The 12,282-nt window shown below is 43.6% G+C and overlaps 1 protein-coding gene across 2 annotated transcripts in view; it reads right to left on the reverse strand.

Moving 5' to 3' along the window:
* Positions 1-12,282, reverse strand: part of LOC114598132 (nuclear body protein SP140-like protein) — a 402,008-nt gene that overhangs the window by 39,987 nt on the left and 349,739 nt on the right. The window lies entirely within an intron of this gene.

Consider the following 12,282-nt stretch of genomic DNA (forward strand, 5'->3'; position numbering starts at 1 on the left):
GAGTCGGGAGGGCGCTAACGGTGCCAGCCGAGTCACCCATGTCCACGGTCTCCGTGCCCGTGGTTTTTAAGGGTCCCCGCGTCGCCGGCGCGGTAGAACCCGAGCCCTGCCGAGCAGACTCCCTCCGGAGCTCGGAGGGAGTCCGCCATTCGGCGATGGCGCCAACCCGGAAGTCCCTCGCTTAGCCGGTTTAAGAGGAAGGAAAGCACAATCAAGAATTAGCATCCTCTCTTTTTTCATCCATGGCCCAGTATAGTTAAAGCTATGGTTTTCCCAGTAGTGATGTATGGAAGTGAGAGCTGGACCATAAAGAAGGCTGATCGCCGAAGAATTGATGCTTTTGAATTATGGTGCTGGAGGAGACTCTTGAGAGTCCCATGGACTGCAAGAAGATCAAACCTATCTATTCTTAAGGAAATCAGCCTTGAGTGCTCACTGGAAGGACAGATCCTGAAGCAGAGGCTCCAATACTTTGGCCACCTCATGAGAAGAGAAGACTCCCTGGAAAAGACCCTGATGTTGGGAAAGATGGAGGGCACAAGGAGAAGGGGACGACAGAGGACGAGGTGGTTGGATAGTGTTCTCGAAGCTACCAGCATGAGTTTGACCAAACTGCGGGAGGCAGTGGAAGACAGGAGTGTCTGGTGTGCTCTGGTCCACGGGGTCACGAGGAGTCAGACACGACTAAATGACTAAACAACCTTTTTCATCAATGATTAGTATCCTCTCTAGCCCTCCCCCAGGGGGTCATAAGAAGAACTGTACCATAGGAGCCAACTCCTAGGGGCCGTGGGGTTTTCAACCCCCTCAAAGTTGATAGGAATTGCCATTCAAATAGTGTGCATGCACCACATCGTGTGATCAATTATGTGGGGCATGGCTTACCTGGCCCCCCACAATATTTCATTCAAGTTGGCACCTCTGAACTGTATGCCTCTTATTTTTTAAAAAATTATTGTTCTCGTCACCATCTCTTAGAGTCCATTCTCTCCCTCACACATCATGAGGAAATGCTGACGTAAGTTTTTGAATAACTGTATCTCTGTGGTTGAGCAGTCATAGAGTTGAGAAAGGGATGTGTGTGTTTCCTGAAGGGCAAAGTCAATCCAGTCAACTTAGGGGCTCATTGCCAGAAAATGGTTTCTTGATGCAAAATCACTGAAAGGCAAGCTATCAAAGTTCAAGGAGGGCTGGAAGGTGACAGTGATAGGGAACCCTTTTTTGGTCCAGAGCCACATTCTATGCAGAGGGCCTTCTCGGTAGTGGCACCTGCCTTGTGGAATACCCTCCCATCAGATGTCAAGGAAATAAACAGCTATCTGACTTTTAGAAGGTATCTAAAGGCACCCCTGTATCAGGAAATTTTTAAAGTCTGATGTTTTACAATTGTGTGTAGTAAGCTGCCCAGAGTGGCTGGGGAAACCCAGTCAGATGGGTGGGGTATAAATAATAAAAAATATTATTATTATTAGTTAATCTTTCAGGGACTGCCTGCTTAAGGCCACCAGACATCCCCATTTCCTGGGGACAGTCCCCGGATTTACCAGTCAGTCCCATGGCAAAATCCATTGAAGTTGAAAAGTGTCCCCGGATTCATTGAAAAAAATCTGGTAACCTTATGCATGCTGGGCTGGGGGCCAGGGGGCAGAAGCAAAAGTGGATGAACATGAGACTATGACAAGCATGCTGAATCAGGCCCATCTAGTCCAGCATTTAGTTTTCACAGCGGCCAACCAGATGCCTAAGGGCAACCCACAAGCAAGACCTAACCACCAGAGCACACACACCCTTCTGTGAATGGAGGAAGGTATGTGAATTTGCTCACACATCTCCTCCTAGGCAAGGAAAAAGCATAATCAGAGTAAAAATACTCAGGAGTAGGGGTGTGGCTTTTGAAAGTCCAGAGGGCCTGGTTGAAAGACACGGAGGGCCACATTCAGCCCCTGGGCCTCTGATTCCCCACCCTTGTCTAAACTGAGGTGAAAGGTTTGTTGGGTGGAGAAATAAAACCTTTTGGGGAACAGAATGTGAAGGACAATCCAGACAGAGTTGAGATTATCTGAAGAATGGGAAGCATCTTTCAGTGGGGTGTGTTTTTTCTGGAAAGTTTTGAATTAGTGTAAATTGCATAGCCAAGAGTGTGATGCTTATTTATTTGCATTTAGTAAGTAAAGCTAAACACTTTGAAACTACCAAGGTTTATTTATTTATTTGCAGTTGACATCCATTCTTTTCAGAAATTGGAAAATGTATGCCCCAGATCACTAGGTTCAAGGCATTTCTCCCTGTAGTTCTGATACATGGTAGCAGTTCTGATAGCGGCACACATTTGTTGCCTTCACTTAAGCTCTATTTACATATTTGCAAATAAGCAAAATATTACACAAATGCCACAAGCCTTTAATACTGGATTGTTCAGCCCTGGGACTTTTCACTAGTGGGAACCAGATAATGCTATAAAGTGTTGCTGCCACCTTCAGTTAGTGGCTAGGCACACATTTCAGGCATTACAGTTTGGGGTTTTCTAAATGTAGACATCACATACCTGCACAATCTGCAGCTAGCATGAGCAACTGTCAAATCATTGCCATCTGTACACACATAGAGTGTATCCTCTGCGGCTAGCACCCATTAATTTCTTTCCTCCCTCTGTTTTCAACACCCACTTCACTTTTTATTTGCTACCCCATCAACCAATGAGTTTATTGATATACTGGAAGCCCAGAAGCAGACTCAGTTAGTTATATTGCATTTGGCATGTGCCCAAAGGCTTTATTTCCTTGTACCATGCAGGCAACTTCATGACTACATATCTTTCTCTCTTTTTTTTGGCAAGGCACTCTGAGTATGCTCAGAGGCTGTCTGATCTAGTGCCATGCATGGCTAATTACTGACTGCAATGTCTGTTTTATTGCAAGGTACTTGTGGCATGGTTTGCTCAGAGTCTCCCTTCCTTTGCACAAGGCAGGCAGAGAACATCCTTCTCTTTGCATGCAATTGCACATCCAATCATATTCAACATTTCTCTGGCAAGCATGCAGAAGTTTATATTGCCAACCTTTTTCTCCAACAGCATGGACAAGCATTTGCTCATCCAGTCACAGGTAATCTTGCCCAATTGAAATTGAATCAGACAGAATTGGATATAAAGGGAGTTCAAGATGCTTGCCCGCTTCACTCTAATGGATCCGTATCAGAAAGCAAATGTTGCAGATTATTGGGGCATTCCTAGATCCAACTGTTTTTGATGCCATTCATAATTACGAAGACGCTTCTTACTAATGAAAAAAAGCAGCAGCTGGCCTGCTGACTGGGGACTGGTCAGTGGGAACACATTTCTCTCATGCTCCAAAATATGTAGTGACTTCCTGCTTCCTCTCCGACACAGTTAAATTTGCTTGTTTGACCTTAAAAACTACTGCCCATGAGACCACTTTAGAGTTGCCAAGCTGCAGCTCAGAGAAACATAGATATATCTTCACATTCCCCACTGCAGGAGGAAGCAAGGCTACTGTGTCTTCTCTTGACCGTTCTTGATGGGCCGTTGGCCTGATTCGCAACCTGCTGTGGAGCCCTGCTTGTTATGGTAGGACAACAACACGCAGGCAACAGAGCTAAGGGAGGAGTGTGCAGAAGAAGCCATTGTGTCTTGTCTTCTGCAGAACCGAAGCAGATGTATGTTCTCTAAAACTGTGCTCACATTACTGCCCTAGAGAAGATAGTTTGAGAAACAGTGCATCAAACACTAGTATTTTATTTCAAAGTACGGGATGCATATGCATCGCAGACAACATGTGAACAACAAAAACCAGCACTGCAAACACAGTGAATGCATAGTAAATAGGAGTGTGAACACAGCCTAAGTAACAGCCTGACAACCCCAAAAGCAAATACTTTATAGACAGTACCAATATCTGCAGCAGATAGAAGAGAGTCAACCTGCAGTGCAGACAAGACCTGCAACTGGATTCACAATATAAATTAATATTACTATTAAACTCTTTAAAAACTTGACCTGCCTTTGAATGCTGGTCATCAGTCATAACAATAAAGATTTCATTCGATCTGCCTTTTTAAAATTTCCCATTAGGATGGCTCATTGATAAAAGAGTAGATATTTTTTCAATGCATGTTTAGGTGTGAGGTGGCAATCATGAGATCAGAACCGAGGCACAGTTGTGTTCCAGACTAGCCCTGAATAAATACACTTTTCTGTATAGCGCCTTAAACTCTTGTTCTCCTTAACGTTTGTTGCCAGGTCATTATTAGAGGGTAGCTCAGAGAGGGGTCCTCAGCTCTCTTGCCCCTTCTCCTCTTTCCTTTTGAAAGTCAGCCTAAATTTGCATGTATACATATGACTTACCTTATGCAAATTGGTGTCATAGGCCTGCAACTGAAGTCCTTTAACGATTTAGCTGCTGTTACTTGAAAAAGAAGTCCCCTCCCCATTATGATGTTTTCAGTGTTTATTTTGCATTCATCAACTTGAAGGCAGAAAAAATACTTTAAATAATTCATTGTTATACAACTTTAAGTGGAAGACACTTCTGCGTAGGAATCAGCATGTATCTGCCTGTGTTGTGTGGCATTTGACTTTTCTAGTGGGAAGGGCCTTCGCTCTGGGAAGCAATGATTCTGCCTTAGCACCGCACAAGAAAAACAACATTGTCATGGTATAAGGCATTATTCATGGCATAATGAGTAAGCAGCATGATACTGCACGCTGCAAAATCACTCCCATTTTACTCTCCCCTTCCTTGAGCCAGGACCAATAAACAATAAGCATCGGCTTAACGTGATGTAGGAACCAGCACTCACTTTTTTTATCCTAACACAAGAACAAGAAGAGACCTGCTGGATTAGGCCAATGGCCAATCTAGTTCAGCATCCTGCTCTCACATTAGCCAACCAGATGCCTGTTGGAAATCTGCAATGAGGGTGTGAGCACTTTCCCTTCTTGCAGTTTCTAGTTACAGTGGTACCTCGGGTTAAGAACTTAATTCATTCTGGAGGTCCGTTCTTAACCTGAAACTGTTCTTAACCTGAAGCATCACTTTAGCTAATGGAGCCTCCTGTTACCGCCACACTACCACCAGAGCACAATTTCTGTTCTCATCCTGAAGCAAAGTTCTTAACCCGAGGCACTATTTCTGGGTTAGTGGAGTCTGTAACCTGAAGCGTAAGTAACCTGAAGCATATGTAACCCGAGGTACCACTGTACTAGTATTAAGAAGCATTAATGCTTCAAACCACGATCAATATGCCAAGAACAAACCTTGTCTTACCATCCTTATTTTTTCTGGAAAGAAACAAACCATGAGCATTGCTTCACACATCATTGTAAACCAAGGCTTGTGGTTTGTTGTTCCTGGCTTGAGTAAGCGTGGAACAAAAAGGGAGTCATTCAGTTGTGTGTGCACCGGTACATTTTTTTCATCACAAGCTAAGATTTATGGTTTTCCATGATGTGTGAATGTGGCATAAGACGAGTGTAATGTCTTAAGCAGGCCCTTAAGAATTAGCTATCCTTAAAATTTTGAATCGGAACTTGCATACAATATCCAGCAGAGGGCAAACCTGCCCCGCTCCAAATCCAGACATGAAATCTCAAAGATGAATGTATGTTGCCTGCAAATGAACACTGTATGTTGCAACTATTTCCTGTGTCTGCTAGACACTGTCAGGATTGCAGCTGAGTTGATGTAGTTTTAACAAATACATCAGAACAAAGTCTGCTTGTAACATCTTGTGTTTCATTTTAAACTTCTACTGCTATTTCACCATTGACAGCTGTGTTTACATATGGGTAAATCAGCATTCCTTTTGCAATTTAGCTTTGGCTCTCTTTCAGGGTTTCACATTTATCTGAAAACATAAGCAACTATACTGTTGTTTCCCACAGCCAATAAATAGTTGGCCCCTCACAGGCACGTCTATTAGCACGCATTTTAAATAGTTCTCTTGAATTTTGTTTTTTAGCTTGGCTCTAGGAGTTCTGCATTTTATACTAGAGGAAGGAAATACTGGCTATGAGTTTATTAGACATAACTTTTCTTTTCTTTTCTTTTCTTTTCTTTTCTTTTCTTTTCAATTGCCCATTTGCAGACTGTTTCTTGGCTATAAGAGCTGTAACATTTGAAGCATATTAAATAATCCTAAAACCACATTTTCTCATAAGGTCCCATTGAAGATTCCAGGGGTATGTTCCAGGCAGTGGCATAGCGTGGGGGGTGCAGGGGGGGCCGGCCGCACCGGGCGCAACATCTGGGGTTAGGGCAAATCCACAGGTTAGGGGGCGCAAATCCACGGGTTAGGGGGCGCAAATTACTTGCCTTGCCCCGGGTGCTGACAACCCACGCTACGCCACTGGTTCCAGGATCATCATCAAATGCATAAACCATTATTTTGTTCACATAATCTGGGTGGTAAAACTATAAACTTTCCCCACTATTTGAATTTGTTATCATAACACTACAGATCCTTGTCTAATAATTTATTAATAGCCAAAATGTTGTGATCTAGTGTTCTCGTGATAATCAATAATTGTCACCCATTCCTTTAGAAGCTCCTTAGAACTATCCAAGAATCCTATATTCTTCCCATATTATGAAGCAATGGGGGAATTTGTTGAAGAAGAGGAGTTAATAATTTTGTTTAGTGATTTTGTGTGAGTGCTCATGGCACTATACAAAACCAAGAGAGAATCTGCCAGGATATTACTGTGGCTAGTTTCTGTAGCGTAGTGGTTATCACATTCACCTCACACGCGAAAGGTCCCCTGTTCGAAACTGGGCAGAAACACAGAAACACACACACACACACACACACACACACACACACGTTATTACTGTGGCTAATTTATAGAACTGCGATGTCTAAACTAGGTCATGTAGTATGGATATCACATAGGTTCTGAGAAGTTTGTGAAAGTAGATAATAAATAGAATTAGGACTTACCCCCATTTCTGCCAAAGATGAAAATAAGTTCTGAATTAAAAAGCAATTTCATCACCTTTATAATTGGGATGGGAAGCCTCAGGAGTGAAGGCAAAATGTCATCCTCCATCAAGGAGGTGTGTGTGATTCTGCTCTGTTGCTAGAGGACCAGCTGACCTCAGTGACTCATGTCTTTTTCCAGCTACAGCTGGTTTGCCGGCTATGGCCATTCCTGGACAAGGGGACACAGATAGCCTGGGCACAGTTATCCACACCCTGGTATCATACGGGCTGGATTATTGCAACTAACTTTACATGGAGCTACCCTTGAAGACAGTCAGGCAACTGCAGCAAGGGTGAATTGACAAGCATGTCTGCAAGAGACAACATTACACTTGTTGTTAAATTATCTACACTGGCTGCCTATTAGTTACCAAGCTTAATAATTCAGGATTCTGGTACAGAAACACAAACTTCAATAAAGCTTGGGACCCAAGTATCTGAAGTAACATATTGCCCCATACAATCCTGCTTGACCCTCTTGAGGATGCCATCACTGGCAGAGGTCAAAAAACAATGTCCTGCCAAAGGACCTTCTCATCATTAGCATCATGGCTATGGAATATCCTCTCTTCCAAACTTCAGCACCAACTGAAGGGTGTTTTATTTTATTTTTAATGCCTTTAAATAATTATAGGTCCAGCCTGGAGGACTGGAGGGTTTTCTAGCTATTAATTTGTATTTGTTTTCTCTGTTTTGTTTGTTGTGACACACCCCAGGATAATACATAAAGAAGGGCAGGGTATAAATAAATACATAAAATTAAAAATGATTAATGCTTAAAAAACAAACAAACAACTGCTGCTCAGCTAATTGGAACACCTTCAATCAAAAGTTTTTTTTTAAATTTAACTGCATCTTTAAATAGTATTTAAAGAAGGGCTTTGATACAAATGAAATCTTAGAATGACTATCTAACCAAGATCACTTTATGAAGCAGAATGATCCGTACAAATCAGCCTACACAATCCTAGCCATTTTGCCTGATTGATACAAAGCACAGCTAGGTGTCCTGCAGAAGGATTTTACGGAGCAGTTAGTTTGAGATGACTTGTTCAAATGAACCTTAGGAATAAAATAGACTGGTTCAGTTATTAACTGGCAAAAATAAAACAAACCAATCAACCAACCAACCAACCAACCAGGTGAGAGCCCCCAGGCTGCCTAGACACCACATCCTCTGTCTGAGGTAAAGGCCTTGTACCTTAATCACTGATGGGAATGGATAAGCCTGGTTGTTGCCAGGGACAGTATCAGGTTGCTTTACATATCCCAGAGATAAGCCAAACACAACCCCCCCCCCCCAAGTTTATTGCATAGCTCAGACTATGGCCTGGCCTGGTCCTTTTTGTATGCTTCTACACTTGTTTCTGCTACAGGAAAGTGTTGGTAGTCTTTTAAGGTATACAAGACTTTGATGTTTTTCCTTCAACAGCCTAAAGTTCTACTTTTACTTTATCTGGGATTATCACATATGATGAAAAGCAGTGTGGGAGGGTCTTAGGGGTGTTCGTAGTACCTCTGGTTGGGGACACACTGTTCTCCTTCTGGGGTAGTTTGTCCAGCTTGGTCCCCACCTTGCCCTCACCTGTGGATCCTAGAAACTGTCAGCATGCAACAGCAGCCACATCCCAAGAATGGCTTCCACTGGCCAGCTAAACCAGGTGAGGGTAGCTGATGAGTATCAAAAGATGGGGCTCCTCAACCTGGGAAAGTAACCTATCTAGAAGACAGAATGGTCCTTTGATCCTAAATCTCTGCTGTCTTGCAGGATATATTTGGGAGAAGGAAAGGCTAAGGAGTAAACGATACAAAAATCTGGAGTGTAGTCCCTAAAATAGTTGGATAGTGCCTTGTACACCTTCTTCTGACAACTCCTGTAGCTAAACTGGTGTCAAACCTATTGCTCTGATTTCCTTTGGACCACATCAGCAAGGTGGAGAGGATAGATATTGTCCTCTGGGCAGCCCAGGACCTCCAAGGAGGTCAGTTCAGTGCTGCTAATGCAGCAGTTTGACTTCAACCCCTCCCTACAGGTGCACTCCATTGTCTCTCAGACAGACTGATGCCAGCAAGTGGTTTGGCACTAAGGCAGAGTAAAATAAAGTCAATAGAGATGTGAGTAGTGGTTGGAGATGGGAGAAAGCATTCAGGATGACTCAAGTCAGAAAAAAATATTGATCTTAGCCCTAAGGACGTTTGTTATATGTAGCCCTTAGGTTTAGGATTTCTGAATATTCTTTTAACTGCAGGAAAAGCCTGGAAGTCCCCTGGCCAAGCTTCCCCATGACAGACACAAACAAGTATTTAGGATTTTAAACAAAGCCCTTTTGATCATGCAAATTGACTAGCTCCTGTTCTGACAAAAAATGCACTTAAGAAAATGAACACATAAATCACTTCTTATCAGACAGATCTCTGGGGAAATAGTGGAGTAAGAACTTAAAAAGAGACATGACCACACCCACACAGGGGGAAAAACCCCTCTGCCGGTTCCCTTTTGGAAAACAGAGAGCCAAAGCATAGCATTGTACTTGGGACTTGGTTCTAGTTTATTTTAGACCCCAGGAGATATGCGGGAGGAGGCGTGCCACTGCAAATTTAAGGAGGCTCCTCTATGCTGGGATGGGCAAATTCCAAGACCTCATGCCTTGATGAGGGCGAGGAAACAAGACATCTTCTCTTAAGTATTAGAAGCAGATTATCCCAGCAAAAAGGAGGCCATAAAGGAGGGTCAGAGCTGGACAGTAGTTTGTGGCAAGATGTAAAGATGGAACACATCATTTTATTCTGAATTAACATGGAATAACTGGTCCCACAGCTTCTATAATCACAGCCCTAACGCCATACATAAATATACTTTGAAAGTGTGGGCTTTCTTTAATCATTTAATCAAATTAAATCTTGTATTTCCATCTTCTGCCTTAGAAGGTAGTCAAACATGTTATCAAGGACGTAACTAATAAAGCTTGTTATATGCCATATTTTGGAGTAGATCATTTACTATTCATTTACCTCATAACTGCTTTAAGTGTTCATAATTTAAACATGTGGGAAATGCACAGATCTCTTTTCCTTCCTTGTTATTTCCCAGCCCTGTTAGAAATTGTATAAACATTATCATAATCATCATTTGCACCCTGGCTTTTATTTATTTAGGATGGCTTATATTTGAAATGTTAAAAACAAAGCTGCAGAACAAATAATATAAATTGGTATTTAGATAAAATTGTAGAGGGTTGATTAGCAGGAAGCCTCACAGAGCTACAATTCCAGAACCCTTAACAGAATCCTTTGGGGGAAACAATGTGCTTCAAATGTAAGGTGCTATTGCCGCGTATGGGGGACGCGGGTGGCGCTGTGGGTAAAAGCCTCAGCGCCTAGGGCTTGCCGATCGAAAGGTCGGCGGTTCGAATCCCCGCGGCGGGGTGCGCTCCCGTTGCTCGGTCCCAGCGCCTGCCAACCTAGCAGTTCGAAAGCACCCCCGGCTGCAAGTAGATAAATAGGGACCGCTTACTAGCGGGAAGGTAAACGGCGTTTCTGTGTGCGGCTCTGGCTCGCCAGAGCAGCGATGTCACGCTGGCCACGCGACCCAGAAGTGTCTCCGGACAGCGCTGGCCCCCGGCCTCTTGAGTGAGATGGGCGCACAACCCTAGAGTCTGGCAAGACTGGCCCGTATGGGCAGGGGTACCTTTACCTTTATTGCTTCAACAGCTGAAATCACAGCAAATAAACAAAAATTCTTCAATGTGTTTTGATGCACCAAGAACTGGAAAGAGAAAATTTAGTTCAGTTCTAGGGTGAAATCACAGCCAGCAGTTTCATTTAGAAAAGGTAGGGCCACCAGGGAGCAGCTCCTCCACTGTTTGGATCAACATGTGATCCATATATTGATGGAGCTTCTACTTGTGGCCAGTTCACAGTTCTGTGGGTACTGGGTTGCAGGTGTTGAAACTGCACACCTGTGCACACTTAAAGGGACGCGGGTGGCGCTGTGGTCTAAACCACAGAGCCTAGGGCTTGCTGATCAGAAGGTCAGCGGTTCGAATCCCCGTGATGGGGTGAGCTCCCGTTGTTCGGTCCCTGCTCCTGCCCACCTAGCAGTTCTAAAGCATGTCAAAGTGCAAGTAGATAAATAAGTACCGCTCCAGCGGGAAGGTAAACGGCGTTTCTGTGCACTGTTCTGGCTCGGCTTAGTCATGCTGACCATATGACCCGGAAGCTGTACGCCGGCTCCCTCGGCCAGTAAAGCAAGATGAGCGCCACAACCCCAGAGTTGTCCAAGACTGGACCTAATGGTCAGGGGTCTCTTTACCTTTACGCACACTTAAGTAAACCCCATTGAAAACTGCCAGATTTACTTCCAAGTAGACACAGTCAAGTTCCTGTTGCATACGGGTCTATTTGCACTTTACCTGAATACCCAAAGTGCAGGTCCCCTCACTTCTGAGACAAAGTGCATGTCCTAATAGCCACAGCATACTGTTCTACAACCTTACATTTGAAGAACACCAGACAGGGGAACCTTTTACTATAAATCTCCCTTCTCTCACACCATAATCTGAAATGACACTCCTGAACCCTCAACTAAATAGTACTCTGTTCACTTGGTGATTTAAAATGGGGTGGAGGGGGGTGGGAAGAGAGAAAGATCCAAAGCATGAGGTAAACAGGACCACTTTGTGTGAAATATAGAGTCCATTGACCCAGGGAAGTTTAAGTTTATGCTTTTCAGCTAAGCTGCTTCCTTAGCTTGTGTGTATGTATCAGGGACTGATCCACTGTACAGTGGTACCTCGGGTTACATACGCTTCAGGTTACATACGCTTCAGGTTACAGGCTCCGCTAACCCAGAAATAGTGCTTCAGGTTAAGAACTTTGCTTCAGGATGAGAACAGAAATCGTGCTCTGGCGGCGCGGCAGTAGCAGGAGGCCCCATTAGCTAAAGCGGTGCTTCAGGTTAAGAACTGTTTCAGGTTAAGAACAGACCTCCGGAACGAATTAAGTACTTAACCCGAGGTACCACTGTAAAACTAATGCAGCTTAGGTTCAGGACTCCTAATCCCAGAGGGCCCTAGAAGCGAATTTAGTGTACATTGCTTTGTTTATTTATTTTTACACGACTCAACTTGATTTTTGTGTGTGTGTGTTTATATTTCAACAAGGTTTGTCAGTCAGTAGCACAGATGTTGTAAAGGTGTGGTGATCTGTCCGGGGACAACCCCACTGGTTGCTAACATACATATATATATGCGCGTAAGTGCATGTATGCGCTCTGGAATAATG

Source organism: Podarcis muralis, chromosome 6 (assembly GCF_964188315.1).
Source record: "Podarcis muralis chromosome 6, rPodMur119.hap1.1, whole genome shotgun sequence".
NCBI lineage: Eukaryota > Metazoa > Chordata > Lepidosauria > Squamata > Lacertidae > Podarcis > Podarcis muralis.